The sequence below is a fragment of the Armigeres subalbatus genome, chromosome 1, assembly GCF_024139115.2.
Source record: "Armigeres subalbatus isolate Guangzhou_Male chromosome 1, GZ_Asu_2, whole genome shotgun sequence".
In the NCBI taxonomy this organism is placed as follows: Eukaryota; Metazoa; Arthropoda; class Insecta; order Diptera; family Culicidae; genus Armigeres; species Armigeres subalbatus.
This window is the reverse complement of record NC_085139.1, coordinates 32,194,297-32,212,369: the sequence shown is the minus strand read 5'-3', so window position 1 is coordinate 32,212,369 and position 18,073 is coordinate 32,194,297. Positions and strand designations below refer to the sequence as shown.

The window sequence follows — 18,073 nt, the reverse complement described above, 5'->3', positions numbered from 1 at the left end:
CCATCTTAATGAAGCAACTTCAGGCCAAATTTTGACAAACATCGCATGATTATTCAAAACATGGAATGGCATAGTCAGACGTCTATCCCACCAACTCATTCATTCGACTGTACTGAGTGAGTGTGAGAGGTGAACCAGAGTCTATTATATATAGAGTTACGCAAAGAGTGAAGCCAAATCTACCTATTGAACTGTCAAACCGTCTACCTATCGAGCAAAGTAAACAAATGCTTGTTGGTAAGGCGGAAGTATTGTTATCGCCTAATGATTATTATGGCGAATTAAAACGCATGAATTGAAATGTATTAGATTTGTGCTAGAAACAGCTTCAAAAAACTTTTATAAGGTACCCCGGGGCAAGTGAAAATACGGGGTAAGTGGGTACTATGGCTGCCGATTAATCGGTGAACGTTTTTAATGGTAACAATGTTCTAGAAAGATGAAGCAGAATTATCAACGAATTCGCCTGACACAAAAAAAATTGAATCAAAACCATTTGCGGCACCATACTAATGGTATTGTTTAATCATTACTTTAAACTACTGGCAAAATCTATTACTTTTATTTTAATTCAATGGATTTCCAACAAAATAGTCGTTTCTAAATTCATTATTGATAAGGAAAGTGAATATTTTAAGCAATTAAATAATTATTTGACATCAACAACGATTTAAAAGTTTTGATTAAAGCCAAAATCTGCCATTTTCACTTTCCCTTGATTTTTAACATACATGGGGCAAGTGGGACATATTTGAACAACATTTTCGATAGAGCCATTTTACCTGTTTTTAGATTGTTGTCTAGTGAAAAATAACTTCGACACTCGTATATCATATGGATCTGAATCAAATGCAGTTGATATCGTTGGTTTAGTTGTTAAGAAGTAGTGTACAGTTGATTAACAAAATGTGTATTTTATTTTCTGAAAATTATCTCCCTCATGGAAAAGAGCAATGGTTATGCAAAATATTCCGTTTACAGTGCAAACAATCTATTTATTCTACAATATATCAACAGGTTTTGTCTTGTGTTTTGTTATTTTTAAACTTCGCATCAGATTAACAGATTTTCAGATAAATAAAGTGATTAAGACATAAATTGGCCATTTCGTTCTATTACAAATTTACAACACCGCCTGAATAAAAACGTTCCTTTTGAAGTTCTCATTTATGTAATAATTTGTGTTAAACAGAGAAACATTCATTCGAAAAGTGAACAAAGATTTGCTTATCTCTTCCATCTAACACATTTGGTAAGAAAGTAAGCTAATGTAAAGCCAGACAACAGACAACCGGCGGTTGTCGTGTTTTTATATCTGCTAACATTGTAATCCCTTCCTTTTGCCAAAAACAAAGTTTGACAAGCAATAAACCTCCATCCATGATTTGAAATACTACGACTCAGAAATCACATGAACATTATATCTACATTCTTCAACATTAGTTTCGTTCGACAGTATAGAGCAGAATAGGTCCCACTTGCCCCGTTTGAAGAGATCAGTAGATCCCACAGGTAAATTTATTTATGTCACTACCAATATTTTTGTAACTGAGTAAATGGCTTACAACACGTTTACACTTCAACAACGGAAGCATATAATGATGTATCCATGGTTAATGTCCTGAAATACCCTGTTTTCTAAGTATGCGTTAGCGATTTTGCTGAACTAGCGTTTTTTTAGGTCCCACTTGCCCCGGGGTACCTTACACCCCCCAATAAAATAGCAACATGAAACTCACGTGTTTGCACTCTGTGGGTGACTTGGTTATCGAATTAAAAAGCTTTAGCGGTGAACACTCCCGTGAAGTTACTTTAAGGGTTGAACAAAAATGAAAGTTGCAAACACAATAACAAGAAGATCATTCAGAATAAATGTAAGAAGATCCTATTTGCGCAACTCTATGTAATAGACTCTGAGGTGAACCAGCCAATGGTTCAAAGCCTCTGTAATAAAAGAAATGTGATAAATTACTTTGCACATTTAAAACGTGCTCAAATGTCAGATAATTTATCATTTTGTAGAATGTGCATGAATATTCAATGTTTAATATTCAACCGAATATTGACAGTCCGGACCGACTATGAATGTGTCTGGAAGTAAGCTGACAAATGAAAAAAGGTGGACTTCACCACAAATTTTCGATTATTTTACACTCTGGTCCGTACTTCGTTTCCTTGGCGGAAATATTGACTCAGCCTTCCCAGAAGCTGGAGGCAGGACCTACGCCTTTAAAGTAAGAAAACCAAAGCCTTTTCGAAAAGCTGTTGAAGATGGAAAAGCTAAACGATGGTTTTGCGGTTCAGATCATTCACCATCCGGTTCACAACCGGGTCGAATGCATTGTTTATTGTCGGGATGTTGTCGACTATGACACTGAAGAATTGCGTGTAGAGCTGGACGAACAAGGTGTTGACGAGGACATCGTATCTCAAAGAAGGTTGGTGAAGAGAGAACTAACACCCTCCTGCTTCACGGGACAGGAATACATTTGCTTCGGTTTCTTGACCCTACTTTCCCTCTCCAATGCAGTACTTTGACTGTTGGTCTTTAGGAAACACCAAAGTCCGCTGTAAGGCTACTAGCAGCGTCTGTGGAAACTGCTCGGGTAATCACCCGATCGCAGAAGATAGGAGGTGCGATCTTCCGAGATTTTGCAGCAAATGCAACAGCGAACAGCACGGCATCTCTAGCCGTGGCTGCCCCAGCTACCGAGCTGAGAACGAAGTGCTTCCGAGTTAAGAAGGGCTCGAAGTCCAGACTTTGAGGGTTGAAAGTGTTCTGTTAAAAAGGCAACGGGGCAGCCGATTTGCCTCCTCCCAGAGTCACGACAACACCCAATCTTATATCACTCCAAACACTGCTCAACCATCTCGGCATTCTCGGGACGCTTTCTTCCTCTCCGACGGAAGTGGGATTCAAGCCTCCGAGCAGCAGTCTGCAGTACAACCAAACCCAATAAACTGAACCATGAACGCCGTAAGCACAACGAGCTTCTTCGGGCACCCCGAACTTGCAACAGCGTTTTTGACGGTAAGTCCAATCGGCCTCTTTTAGGGCCTTTAGCGAAACCAACCTGGGTCATACGTCTCAACAGATACAGCGTTCCAGTCTCTCCGGGCACTCCAACCCGGGTGGTAAGACCTACCACTACCAGCATCTTCCTCAACCTTGACTAGCTCTCTCAAATAGTCCCACTTACAAACCAAAACTCCACCTTGGCCCGACCAATCAAGACTCCCCTACCCACCACAAACTCCCCCGCTCTTGACGATACCCAAATGGTCTGCCAAAGCGCTCTCTTCCTCATCGATCAGCGCACCATATCTGAGACATCATCGCCCCTACCTGCGTCGGATTCGGAGTCAGGCAATATTACCGTATCCTTGCCAACTCCTACTGGAGGTCAATTGTTGCCTTCAGTGGAACATCAATGGTTTCTGGAACAACTTGCCAAACCTAGAACTGTTAACAGTTTACCCTGGACCATTGCCCTCCAAGAGGTAAACCATGTTTACTCTGCTTCTCTGGATCGTTCCCTCGAAGGGGAATACAAGTGGATATGTAAGGTAGGTTCAAATATCCGGCACTCTGTTGCGATAGGGATCCTTCGGGAGATCCCCTTTGATGTCCTCCAGATTAGCGAAGATCTCCCAGTCGTAGGAGTCCGACTCCGAGGAAGCATTCCCATCAGTGTAGTGAATGTTTACCTCTCCTGCGGAGCAATCTGTGCCATTAAGGTCACTCCTGACGGAATCCAAGTTCCAAGCTTAACAGTGCTCGCGTTTTCGGGAGCACACCACTCGATTCAGAGGCGGCGCACAACTGTCATTTTTGTTGATTTAGCTTTGCTGCATCGCAGCATGCGTGAAATAATAAAAATGACAGTTGTGCGTTGCTTCCGTATCGAGTGGTGTGCCCCCGAAAACGCGAGCACTTTTAAGCTTGGATTCCGTCAGGAGTGACCTTAAGGACAAGCATCACAAAATCCAAAACTAAATTCACTCACGTTTTCAAGTGCACACCACTCAATATGGAGGCAACTTTTGTTTTTATTATTTCATCTTTGCTGTGTCGTAGAACACTGAGGAAAATTGACGTATGATTTTCAATCAAACGCCTTATGAAAATTTGCCACAAGGAATCGGTATGAATTTCAATATGCTGCCTTATGAATGATGATTTTTATTTGAAAAAAATTGAAGTGCGGCAGACTGGGTTCGAACCATGAACGTCGGGGTCGTGAGGCCGGTACGTAGACCACACGCGCATCGACGCTTGATTACTCGGGGAGGTAACTGCGTTAAGAAGCATTGTTAGTGGAGTAATCAGTCGAAGATTCATAAGGCGTCAGTTATGAATTTCGATAGTCCAGTTCGCTGAGTGCATGCGTGGAATAATGAAAATAAAAGTTATGCGATGCTTTAATATTGAGTGGTGTGCCCTTGAAAACGCTAGTGAAGTTTGTTTTTGTTTCCGAGATGCTTGCCCTTAAGCAAAAGGTGAGTAGTATCATTGGCGAGGTCCCCTCTCCTCTTCTACTAGTGGGAGACATGAACACCTTCCATCCGACGTGGGTGGTAGAAGGTCTGAAAGTATGGTTTCAACGATGGTACCGTTACCCTTTTCAACGGCTACTCGGCCACCGCCATTGATGTGACCAGTGTTAGCCGGGGGTCCGTGCCGTTAGGCATAATATACATTAGACATGATGGACTTTTAACATAATTCTCCCTTCTTTGTGTCATTGGCTGTTCTCTGGGTCTGGGTCATGCCTAACGTCCATTATGCGTAACGTACTTATGGCTGACGTCCTTATGCCCAACGTACTTATGCCTAACGGGGTATACCCGTTAGCCGGTCCTCTCTTCCCGTGCTGAAATGGAAGGATGCCCATAACCTGTACGGAAGTACCTCTACCAAATCCAGGTCACTGTGAACGCCTCTCCTCCTGCTGTCATTAAGAGGCCTCCGAAGGTGGTATGATGCCACTGACTGAGAATCATTCGATGGCAACATTTGACGCGTATTAGAAAGAAGTACCCCGCCAACGCTATCCAACTTCTCCACGGTCGTCCTTGACGTCACTGGTTCTCTTCCATCCCTCAAACCAGTACTCAGCCTGGAAGAAGAGCTCTCCGTTGGTGGTCGGATGAGACACGTCAAGCCGTCAAAGCCAGAAGAAAGGCATCCCGAGCGCTCAGGAGACATGAGGCTTCCCCGAAACACCCGAATAAGATAAGTGCATTGGAGAGCTACAAGCAAAAACACATCGAATGTCGAACGATCATCCAATAAGTACGCCAAAAAAAAAACAGCGGGAGGATTTCCTTTGTAACGTTATTTAGAACCCTATTTATGTTGTTCTGCCAGATTAGTGTTCATGTAGTAGTATATAGTGCAATTCGCTATGAAAATCTTAAAAGGCTGTCAATATTTGAAAGTCTAGCGAAGACAGAAACCTACGATGCGCCATCTACGTAAGATGAAAATACTAATGAAATATTTCATAAATTCAAATTTATTGCGTCGTAGAGAATTAACCCGAGCTACTCTTACTTGTCTAATATTAATTGCGTCGTGGATTTGGGATTCTCATTAAATTAGCCAACCAAAAAACGGGTTTGTACGACGTCGTACATTTTAGGTGGAAATTGCGTCGTGAAAAATAGGTTCAACCCAATCTCGGTCGCGATTGTGTTCTCACAAAAGTGGAGTGCTTGGTCGTGAATAGATCATTACGATCAGAGTGATATTAAAAAATCTAAAGCTTTTTCTAAGCTGTGTAAATTATCAAACTAAACTCGAAGTAAGTTCGAAATAATTAAATATTTTTGTAAAATTTCTATAAAATTGTTTTATATGATTAGGTTTAAAATTTGTTGAGTTAAATTGAAGTTATTGAAAAGTGCCTAATTTGTGAATAAACTACATTACAGACAAATTCAGGTAAGCCTAATGAAATAATGAGTGATCCGATAAAAATATTATCCGCGTTGAATAGGCCAAATCAGCCCAACCAACGTGGGCGCGAAATCTGGGGCTGATCAGAAGATCGCTTCAACGGCAGGTTCACCTGAGAGTGACCCCGAGGCTGAGAGGCGTGAGGCTGCGTCGCTACTTTTAACTAGGCGTGCACGAACGTGACGGATCGCAGCCAATAAGTCGTGAGGCGTGAGCAAAGCCATTAAAAGCTCATCACTCCACTGCCAAGGGACGCATATACCCTTGTACGACGCCGACGCGCGAGTCACGTGGTGACGCCAGCCCACAGGAGATCGTCAGGGCAGCGACGCTCAAATAGCCCGCCAGCAAGTCAGCAACGCAAGGCACGTTTGGCCATTCGGATCGCTCCGCGCATCCGTCGAGGGATTGTCGCCGCCAAGAAGGTTAGACCGGTCCAGAAAATTTGTTGATCACTGTGGATCCGAAAAGTGTATTAGAACGTAATAAATCAAAACGTGACGTCACCTAGGGAATTTAGGTCTGCCTTAATTTATCATTTTTTTTAAGGCAATCGATTTGAACTCGATAAATTTGAGCTATTTCTAGATATAACTTCGAATGAAAATTGAATTAAAATAAAACTTACTTCTATTTTAGTTAGGCTACTCCATTATTTTTCTTTCGTCACGAAATATATTATTATTTTTAAGATTGGTTTGGGTTCTATTTAGTAACTAAGCATTTCCCCATTGGTTAATTTTTCGAGCATTATTTTTCTTTATTCCGTTTATTTTTTTTGTATTTGAATTTAGTTCGGTTTAATTGTCTGAGACGTTTGGGTAACTGAGTGCGACATCGGTTCTAATTAAATTATAATAACCTGCCCTGAGAGGGTGTTTCATGTCGGGTAATTCGGACACGAGTTAACGGTCCTTTCTATTTGGAAGGTGGCGCTTAAGCCGTTTGCTTAGCGGAACGGAACGGAACGTTACACCTTAACTCCATCGATTCGGCCCAATCCGCCGCCGGACTATGGGGGAAAGTCAACGCATTAAGTGGCAAGCGTAGATCTTTCCCCATCTACATCGATTCATAAGACCGTATTTTCTCTAACCCATCGGAGATGGCTAATGCACTCGGGTAACTTTTTGCATCACTCGCATCAGTAAGTGGTTACCCAGCCGATTTTCAAAGGCTCATATCCACCAGGGCCTTGACGCTCCAGAACTTTCAAAAATCGCCGGACCTACTCTGCCGCTAACCGCAAGTCGAGCACATCTGTATATGGAGGCCGATATACAGATGTGCTCGACTTGCGGTTAGCGGCAGTACTAGTTTCACCAATAAATCAGCCCTTTTCATTCGCCGAGCTTTCCTTTGCTTTTGCCAGAAACAACGGGAAGTCATCTGGTCCGGATGGAGTAGGGTAGTCGATGGTGGAATCCCCTCCCCCTTTCGCCAAAAATAGTATTCCTCGATCAAATAAACCAAGGCTTGACCAATCAAACCTTTCCTGACGAGCGCCTCAGCCACGTTCAAGGATGTTATCGATCATTTAGTAATTTGCGTTCGATCATATAGTGGTTTTTCAGTAACTCATTCCAGAAGCTGAATTTCAAAATGTGTTGTATGGTGGACTGGACGGTGCGAAGGTTTTTCTACAACTCTGCCTAATATTTCGTTTTTAGTATTCAACTAATAACGGAGCTATAACGCTAGTTGCAGTAACTTAAACTAAATTATTCGAATTTTGTTATCATTTAGTCTAAGTTACTGTTACTATAGATAAAACTCCGTTACTAGTGGAATTCAAACTACGAACCATTAGGCAGAGTTGTAGAAAAACCTTCGGACTAGAAGTCCACCATACAACACATTTTGAAATTCAGCTTCTGAAATGAGTTATTCAAAAACCACTATATGATCGAACGCAAATTACTAAATGATCGATAACATCCTTGGCCACGTTGTACCGATTCCAAAAAAAAATGTATCTCCTCCCACGACACCGCTGATCACCGGCATATCTCGCTGACCTCCTGTGTATCAAAGGTCGTCAATAGGTTAGTAAACCGTAGACTGCGTGAGAAACTTGAAGCTGACGAAAGAATTTGTCCCAGTGTCCCAGTCTCGAGATTAATGGGCAGCCGATACCAAACACAAACCACTCCATTGCGAGGTGCTTCAAAAGAGGGTAGATCTTCAAAGATCGGTCGCTGAGCTGTTAAACACCGAGTTTAGAAATCAAGAGCACCGCTATACTGACGGTTCCCTTTCGAGACAAGGAGTCGGCTTAGGCGTTACTGAGAACAACCTAACGGTGTCGGATAGCCTTCCTGAACAATGCAGCGTCTTCTCAGTGGAAACCGCAGCTCTGTTGAGTGCCGCTACCACTCCCTTCGACAAACCGGTCCTAGTCCTGATTGATTCGGCCAGTGCCATCGCTGCGCTACAAAGCGATCATCCGAAACACCCATGGATCGAGGCCATTCTCGCTTGCGACCCATAGTCGACAACCTTTGCCTGGATCCCGGAGCACTGTGGGGTGCGGACACGCTTCCTGGAGTCGGGCACCAAGGCCGGCGTTTCACGACATCTATTTCCCATGCTGAATTTAAATCCTGGCTGAAAAAATCGTCAGCCAGGATTGGGAGAACCGATGGGCAGCTCCCAGGACCACGCAGCTACTGAAGGTCAACGGATTCACGGCACCCTGGAACGACACGCCCAGTCTAAAGGACCAGCAGGTCATCTCCCACCTTCGCACATGGCACACCCTATTCTCACACAATTTCGGCGGAAGGCCCTTTCAAATCGTTTGTGAAATCTGCGAAGAAGAAAACTAGTGATGCTTGACTGCTATCTGAATATCGTCTTCGCCTAACTGATGTTCTGATCAGTTTTGTTTTGCGGAAACCCTCCGCTCCGAATAGTTTTTTGCGGAAATCCTTCGCTCAGAAAAGTTTTCATCTTGGTTTCCAGTTTTGGTCGGTTTTAGAGGTTTTAGAGAAGGAAGAAGGAAGAAGAAAATAAAAGGGAGACACTACGAGAACTGGTGTGGAGGAGATTGGAATAAAAAAAAAAGGTGACTGTGAACCGATCGTTTGTTACTGATACAATAGTTACATAGTTACCCTATCTGTTTCCTGATTTATCAGTGAAATCACTTTTATGCAGTGCTTTTCTCCGAAACCCATTATGAGTAACAAGAAAAGTGCGCATCGTTCCAAAAAGATCTCACTGCAAAATCAATTAAAAAAGTCGCGCCTTTGCTACCTTCTGCTGCCAGAACTCTGAAGAAAGACGCGGAAGAGAGATTTATGTGATTCATGATACTCCCTTCATAATATCCCATTACAGCGCAATAACGTCCCAGGCTCATCTCCCGTCGCTCAGTGCGACAAAGCAAAAATAAAGTTAATAAATTTTCCCTTTCCGCCCAAACCATGCGTTTTTCACGCTCCACAACCAACCGACGGCAGAAAGGCAAAACATCCATCAATCCTTCCGTTAAGTACCTTCACCTTGATCGGGGAACGAAGGTTCGGCCTTCCATCCATCCGTCGAATTATGTCAGCGTTCGGGCGCAGAAAGACAATGGGTTCACTGTCCGCGTCGTTCGCTCCTTCGCCAAATTGGAACCCTGCGGCGCAGCATGAGCCTCCCTATCATTAACCGAACAGTACTTGTTGTAAATATTTCCCGGACCGATCTGGGTATAGCAAAGCTTCATTGCCACGTCCTTGCCATTCGCCAAATGGGACCCCCGAAAGAGATGGCACAAAACGCATGGAAAACTATCGATCAACTCACGTAAGGTGTGATGGGGTTCTGCTTTTATTCATTTAAATTTAAACAATAAAATTGAAGGTTTTAGGGATTTCGACTGGATTAGTTGCGAATAATTAGGAATTTAAGCTTTCAGTTACATGAAAATGTTGATAATTTTAAATCATCGCCAACGTTTTGATCCAAACCCCCGGATCGAAACGTTGAAAGTTATTTAAAATTATCAACATTTTCGTGTAATTGAAAGCCGGAAATCCTAAATATTAAAGGTTTAAGGTTTTGAAGATTATGTTTCACAGCCGTGCGGTTAGCGGCGTCAGACGCCATTGGGTTCGATTCCCGACCTTGTAAGTAGAAACTTTTCGTAAAGCGAAATAATCTTCATTGAGTTTTGTGTAAGGTCCTGTCCGTTGTCTAATTGTTCAGCATTCAGCCTGTATTCGGCCTGTGTGACCTCTGGTCGAAGACGGTGATCATGGACAAGCCTTTTCGTGAAGCAAGCAAATGTCTGTTGCCTGCGTGAGCATCATTCTGTTGCACTGTATGTTTTTGTTTTAGTCTGGTATTTTAATTTTCTTTTTTCTTACGCATGGAAGTGCGAAGTTGTGTTGAGTCAAAACTCATTCAAGTAATGTGATGACTGATAGTTGATTCAAATGTTCTAATGAAAAGAATATTCCCTCATTCGAATCATTTTCGAAAGAAGTGTAATAATCCTGAACCATGATATTGATGCAAGGCACACGCGATCCACTCAAATTTAAGTGAGCCACATTAAATTCACTGCCAGTGCGCTTCTGACCAGGTTTTTTATCTGATGAACTTCCGCCGTCCTTCCTCAACATTTTCTCGTTTCTCCCTCGCACCGTTTTGCTGTAAAGAAAATGTGAAAAGAAGCGCGCGAATCCCAAATTGATATAATTATGATTGATTTACATTTTCTTCCACCCAACCAACGAAGCTTGGGAGAGGGGACACCTTGTTGCATCTCGGAACCAGTCCAACCGCGCGCACCGGGAAGAGGCAGAAAAAGTTTTCCTTCATGGAAGTTTTCGAATTTTGTGCGGTCGGTTGAAATTGCACGCACGCACGAATTTAAAACAATAATCAAGGAGAAAATCAGGGTGGGATCAAATTATGCTACGTGCAATTATGGGAACCGTCAGTTGCGTTGAAGATTTAATTCGATAAGAGATTATTTTTTGGCCAAGACTCCAGGCGCATCCTGTGGTCGTGCGGTAATAAAAGTCCATTTCGCCGGAATGGGTGTCGATGGAGTTGATTGAATATTTTTAAGGAGAGCGAGGATGGATTTTTCCGTTGTGGTTAGGTCAAATTTTGATTGATTAATGATGGATTCGGTGGAACGTGATAGATTCGGAGCAATACTTGAACTTAATGGGGTTTTGCGGTGCTTTCGGGATGAAGAAGACGTTGGATTTTGCGATGGTCAATGACCTACAACATTGTTGAAATATATTTTCTATCAATGCAGAACATGTCCAATGGTGATTATTAATTTGTATATCAGTCAATATAAAACATACATTGTTTTTCAAATAATCTACATGAATTTGATTTTCCTCCTTTTATTTTTCTTATCTAAACTTTTGTTCAACTTCAGCAGAGAGAGTATTTTCAGTGGCGTTTCAATTAAACTTATTAAACCGATTAATTATTACCAACTTTTGAAAGTAAACAGAAAAGAGCAACCAAAGTTATCCAGCCATTGTGGATTCAGGTTTACGTTCATTTTTAAAAAGAAGATATCAAATTGCTTTTAAAGTTTATCAGGTTCAAGATGATGCACGTGTCCAGTTGAATACAACCTTCTTACGCGCGCCAAGCTGGGTGTTATAGTTTTGGGGCTTTGTTTCTCCAAGTTTTGAAAAGAAGCTGTGATAAAAAATAGTAGGAATTGTCTCCAAAAAGTACTATCTTCTTCTTCTTCTCATTAGCATTACATCCCCCACTGGGACATTGCCGCCTTGAAACTTAGTATTTATTCAGCACTTGCGAGGTTTCTATGCCAAGTTACTATTTTTGCATCCGTATATCATGAGGCTAACACTGAAATCACTGTGATTTGAATAATTCATTGGGAGCTTCACCCGAGACTAAATCCATAAACACGCTCTGTTAAGTGTCAAACTACGTCGTCATGCGGTTCTATATTGTCTTGTTGTGTAAGAGCTATCACGCCTATATAGAAGGTAGGAGGTTGTGGATGATGATTCGTTCAAGACGCATAGATTTGTTTTGGCACAGTTCTTTTTCGGAAACATGTACTGTGCATACGCGCAGCTAAAATATTCACCATAAATCGTCAAAATTTCAATTTTTCGGATCTCATGTCAAATAGGGTTAAACCATAAGACAATACGTTAGCCGTTAGTCATTCAGCTGTAAGTCATTTGACGAACGATTCATACGAATGTTGTTTGGCCGAACAGGTCATTTGACCAAACATTTTGTTGGCCGAACAGATCCTTTTTACCAAAAATATCGGTTGATGATTATTAAAGTGAAATGTAAGAATTGAGAAGTTCAAAGTGGGAGGTGAGACGTCTCACTTCGAAAAGTGAGAAGTACGAAGTGAGAAATGACAAATAATTAGTTTTAACTGAAAATTGAGACGTCTCACTTCTCACGCATCATGTATTATATGTTATTTCTCACTTCTCACTTTTCACATTGAAGCGTCTCATTTCTCGCTTCTCAATTATCATTAATCACTTCATTTTAAGCATCCCAATTATGCAAAAGGTGATAATACGGTGCCTGATTGAACCACCATATACTACAAGGTGTAGCAAGCTGCAGAAAATATTTACAAGCATATTGCCTTTAGTGAACTATGAACTTGTTAACTCTTAAATGCGCAAAGTTGTTTTAAAACAACAAACCGAGAGTACGTTTAATGTGAATTAATTTAATGGTTATTTGCGTTAAAAATATTTCCGACGATTTCAAAAAAAAAATCGCCTTGCGCCTTTAAGGGTTTAAAAAAAATGTAAACTATACAGGAAACATGTTTGATAATGAACTATGATGGTGCTATGATGTTCTAGGATCTGTAGCATTTATTACATTCTATCTTCTTCATGCGAAATTGATTAAACACAATATTGTCATTTTATTAATTGTATTCATTACATGTAGATTCATTACACGCAATATTTTGTATATAGGAATATGTATATAGGAACGGCTTGGATAGTGACGTGGTGATCCCTCTACCAAGACAGGCTGTGATGGCCCTTTCTACCTATTTGTCCAAATGACCTTTTCGAGCAAACGACTTTTTTGGCCAAGTGTCCTTTTGGCCAATGACCAGTTTGGCCATGTGTCCCCTTCATCTACACCGGATGTTGGCCTAATCACCGTTTCGGCCAAACGTACATTTCGGCTAAATGGAATTTGGCTAGAATTCCGCCGAATAAGTTTCTGTCAGAGACCCTTCCCAAAAGTCATCAGAGCCGTAGTGCGGACTCTCAGCACCTTTGGCAAAATTCTTAATTATACACCCCTTCCTCATTTTTAAAAAGTTCTCAACAAGCTTTTTTGCTCTTTGTTTATATTTTGTTATTTAAAATAATGTTTTTCCACTTCTTCCACTTTTTTTATGCTTCCGCTTCATTACTGCCCAAAATGTCTCAATGGGCCAGAGCTGTGGGCAGTTGCATGGATTTATGTTTTTATCGAAATTTTCGTTATTATCGCGGTACCACTGGATGACTTCCCGGCTGTAGTGGCAACTCGCCAAATCTGGCCAAAACTTCACGGGACCTGTATGGGCTTTATGGAAGGTCGACCGCGGTTTTTGAGACATTCCTCCTTGTACAGCTTCGAGTCCATCGTATTATTCGTCACAAACACTTAGGTCTTTACTCCACAGCTGCATATCCCTTGCCAAAATCATATATTTTTTTGCAAGTTTGTCCAAAAAGCAAACTTAAACTTCGCAGGAACTACTCCTCGTGCCGTCACCATGTAGATTTTTTGGCTAGGAAGCTGTCCGAAATCCATTTTGACGTAGGTTCCATCGTCGATTAACAGGATTATTAACGTGGGTGTGCAGATTTTTTTCTCTCTCTTCGGATTCCACCTGGAATAATTTTTGACACGCTGCACGAAACTTCGTGAAATTTATACCACAGCAACTGGGCGCCTAGGTAGACAAACCGCTATAAAAGAATTTTTGCAGCGGTCACTTTCCGTGCCGCTGCAATACAATAAATGGTTCCGGATTCTAAATGGACATAGCTTTAAAGGCTTGTTGTAAAGGCTTGGCTCTGTTGACGACAATAAGTATATTGTTAGGCGTTGCTCGAATATTGATTCCCTGTGCCTTTGTGCACCTGTATCAAGGGGGGAGGTTCCTTCATCAGTGCTGCCACCTAGAAAAGTTTAGAGAAAAACTTGAACCATGGAAATTTGACATGGCATGATATAGAAAATGAGAATTAAAATGTCTCTAGAACGTTATAGAAATTTTTTCGTCGAACAATTTTTAGTTTGTGGGGTTAGAAATTCAACAATCTTAAGCAATAACTGCTTATTCGAAAAAAAATATAAAAATCGAGATATCATGTCTATTTTGTGTGCTTTTTAAATTCTAACCCCGTAAACCAAGATTTTTTTGAGAAACGTCCTTAATTTTTGTTTTATAACAAAAATATACTTCATTTCCTATACCACACCGTGTGAAATTTCAATGATTCAACTTTTTCTCTCGATGACAGCTGGTGGTCTTCTCCTCCCCTATGACGAACGTTCTATTTGCATTTGATTTGTAATTTCTAAGAGGTTCTTCAGATAACGAATTGCTTAGGTGTACTGATTTTTGATGCACCACGGCATATGAATTTGGAAATAAAAACAAAATTTTCAAAGTCACTCGTTCCATAATGAGAGAGTGAAGGTCTCGTATGTTTCTTTACTACTACTATGCCATTTATGCCATCAAAGCTCAACCAAAACCCATTTTTTATTCATTGGGTGCTACAAACATTGCACCGTTTTGCGTTTCCACTAATCGAACCAGCGTTTGTTAGATTTTCTTATAGTTCTTTAAAAGACTTTTTATTTTCTCTACCTAATGAAAATTTACCGATTTTGCAAAAGTGAGTGCATATACTGGATTGTAAAAGAATCTAACAAAAGAATCTAACATCCACCAGTTAGATGCAGTATTTGACTAAAAGATCATTGGTGAGGCCATCACACGTCACCAGCGCACCTCTATTGGTGAGAATTTTGGACAGGTCTTTATTTGTATTTCTGTTACTTATAACTTGTAATAAATGATCAACTTCGAACTAAAATGGAAATCGAAAGTAGATAGGCAATTGCGCACAAACACATGGATAAGGCGGGTGCTGGGACTCCAAGACATCTAAAGCGTAATATTTGTCGAAAACAGATTTTTGCTGAGTGTTAAAGGCATGTAAGCAGAATCCAAGTGCAGAAAGGTGCCACCAGACCTTCATACTAAGCATATGCGGTATTTGGAAAAATTTCGTTTCAGGTAGTTCGAAACGAAATACTGCGGAATTTCGCGGAATTTGGGCATGGCGAAATCTGATTTCTTGATATCGTTTCGTTTCGTAAAATTACAAAAAATTCGCTAGAAAAAACTAGCTTCTAACGAAATTTAACGGAATTCCGCGGAATTTAAAAAAAAATTAAACTTAAACCATACTTTATATTATCAAAAAGTTTGGCTGCACCGCTGAATAAAATCGTAAAGTTGTTTTCAAAACTTTAGGTAATTTTTTTTTCTATTACTACATAACCCCATTCTTAATCGACAAATACGTATATAGTTTTCTTCTATAAAACATCTTCAGTGTTTCCAAGATTCAAATTCATATTTTATGATTTTTTACTATTTGCACAATATGAATGCGGAATCGATCGTGTTGCTGTTGATCATGGGATGGCAGCTAGTCCGGGAGAACGCGAAGTGGAAAAAAGTAGAAGGTTGTATTAGAGACACGTCCGCAAAATCAACGTAGAATTACGTATTAGAGTGCAGCGACTCAGAACAGTAACTATAGGTTTCTTGCCTTTAATCATTTTTCGAATTCGATTTTTCACATTTATCAATAGGAGATCGTCAGTTGCATTCTAGCAAAAAATCCGCTTGAGGCCCTTCCTAAATATTTTAACAACAGCCACTACACCTGATGGTATAATTGCAATATTTCCATTATCAGGCGACAAGTGGCGTTGCTGTGTGTTTGTATCAATGTAATATTGCATATACACTAGTGACATCTGCTGTTCGATATCGTAAGCTTTCAATGTTCCTTCCACACACACGAGGTGGAGAACAGTCTTGAAGAAATTGAAAGTATACAGCTAGAATTTAGTATGGAGGTACAATGAAATCTCTTTTATTGTTTAGAACTGTAAAACAAGCCGTGGAAACAAAAAATCTAAAAATTATTTGTTGCTTTTTGACCTAGGTTTCATATTGATGCGATGCGTAGTTAATGAGAACGGATGATTTGTCCATACAAGGAAATTCATTTTGCTTTAAATGTTGTGGCGCCATCTCGTTCAAACAGCACCTTTGTCTTTGCCTTATTCACGCGCCAGATGACTAATAGCCGAAGTATAGGCAATTAACTGTGTACAACAAATTTTCAGCAGTGTCTGAAGAAATTCAATTTTTCAATAGTTTAGCGTCTTTATTCAATTGTGTTTAATAGTTGAGCAAAATCTTAAAGAGTTTGTCGATCGATTGATACAAAAATCATCAAAATCGGTTGGAAGATGGCAGAAATTTGTTTAACCAGTGTGTACAATCGACCTTGTTGATGTTGATCGCGACAGCTAGTGTAGGAGAACACGAAGTGATAAAATTAATGTCTGCATCGAAGAGCACAAAATTATTTAGTGCGGAAGCGATCATATTGTAGAAGCTTAATAAGCGAAGCACATTGATCTTGCGTTGGATTGATTAGAAACACAGTTTTCGTCTTCTTGTTTTCAAAATATCTTCGTTTACAATAAATTTTTTTTTTTTTTTTTTTTTTTTTTTTTTTTAACTAATTTTATTTGCTAATTATCTAATACATGCATTCATCTCTTAGACTAGGTGTTCCGTGTTTTCTTAACACTATCATCCTTATTTTGCTATGTTACGCTTTTAGTTATTATTAATACACCTCAATTGCCTCTGGCAGTCAGAATCCCCTTCTTCTGGTTGAATTGAACCATGTAGGAATCCCAATGCTTTCCACTTAAACCAAACTTAACCTTTTCTACACCAAGGGTACAAGGAGTTAATCGTTGCAACAGAAAATAGCAACGATTTTGTCTAAAATTGGAAATTATTTTGTTGGACATTTGTTGCAATGTCTCAATATTAGAAATTCTATGAAGTTCATTGGTACTATACCACAGAGGCAACTTCAGAATCATTTTCAAAATTTTATTTTGAATCCTCTGGAGTGCCTTCTTTCTGGTATTGCAGCAACTAGCCATATTGGCACAGCATACAACATGGCAGGTCTAAAAATTTGTTTGTAAATCAAAAAGTTTGTTTTAAGACAAAGTTTTGATTTTCTGATAATAAAGTGGATATAGGCACTTAATATATTTGTTACATTTGGCTGAAGTCCTTCAATGTGATTTTTAAAGTTAATTTTGATCTAGAGTCCTAAATATTTAGCTTCATAGACCAATTAATTGAACCCCATTCATAGTGACAATATGTCTGCTAGAAGGTTTCAAATAAGAAGCTCTCGGCTTATGTGGGAAAATTATAAGCTGAGTTTTGGAAGCATTCAGGGGAAATTTTCCATTTTGCAAGTAAGTGGAGAAAATATCCAAACTTTTTTGCAATCTACTAAATGACACGAAGGTTTCGCCTTTGGCTGAAAAGGCCCGTGTCATCTGCAAACAAAGATTTTGACACCCTGGTGGTAAATCAGGTAAGTCAGAAGTAAAAATGTTATACAATATGGGCCCCAATATGCTGCCTTGGGGACACCAGCCCTTACAGATAATCTATCAGATTTAGTATTCTGATAGTTTACCTGCAGCGAACGATCTGATAAATAATTTGGATCAGTTTAATGATGTACAGAGGAAAATTAAAATTCATCAATTTTACAATCAAACCTTCATGCCAAACACTGTCAAATGCTTTCTCTATATCAAGAAGAGCAACTCCAGTCGAATATCCTTCAGATTTGTTGAGCCGAATTAAGTTCGTAACTCTTAATAACTGATGAGTGGTTGAATGCCCATGGCGAAAACCAAATTGCTCATCAGCAAAAAATAGAATTGTCATTAATATGAACCATCATTCTGTTTAAAATAATC

General features: G+C 40.1%; 1 protein-coding gene across 1 annotated transcript in view; it reads right to left on the bottom strand.

Moving 5' to 3' along the window:
• Positions 1–18,073, bottom strand: part of LOC134223561 (hornerin-like) — a 530,228-nt gene that overhangs the window by 496,947 nt on the left and 15,208 nt on the right. The gene's annotated exons all lie outside the window — the stretch shown is intronic.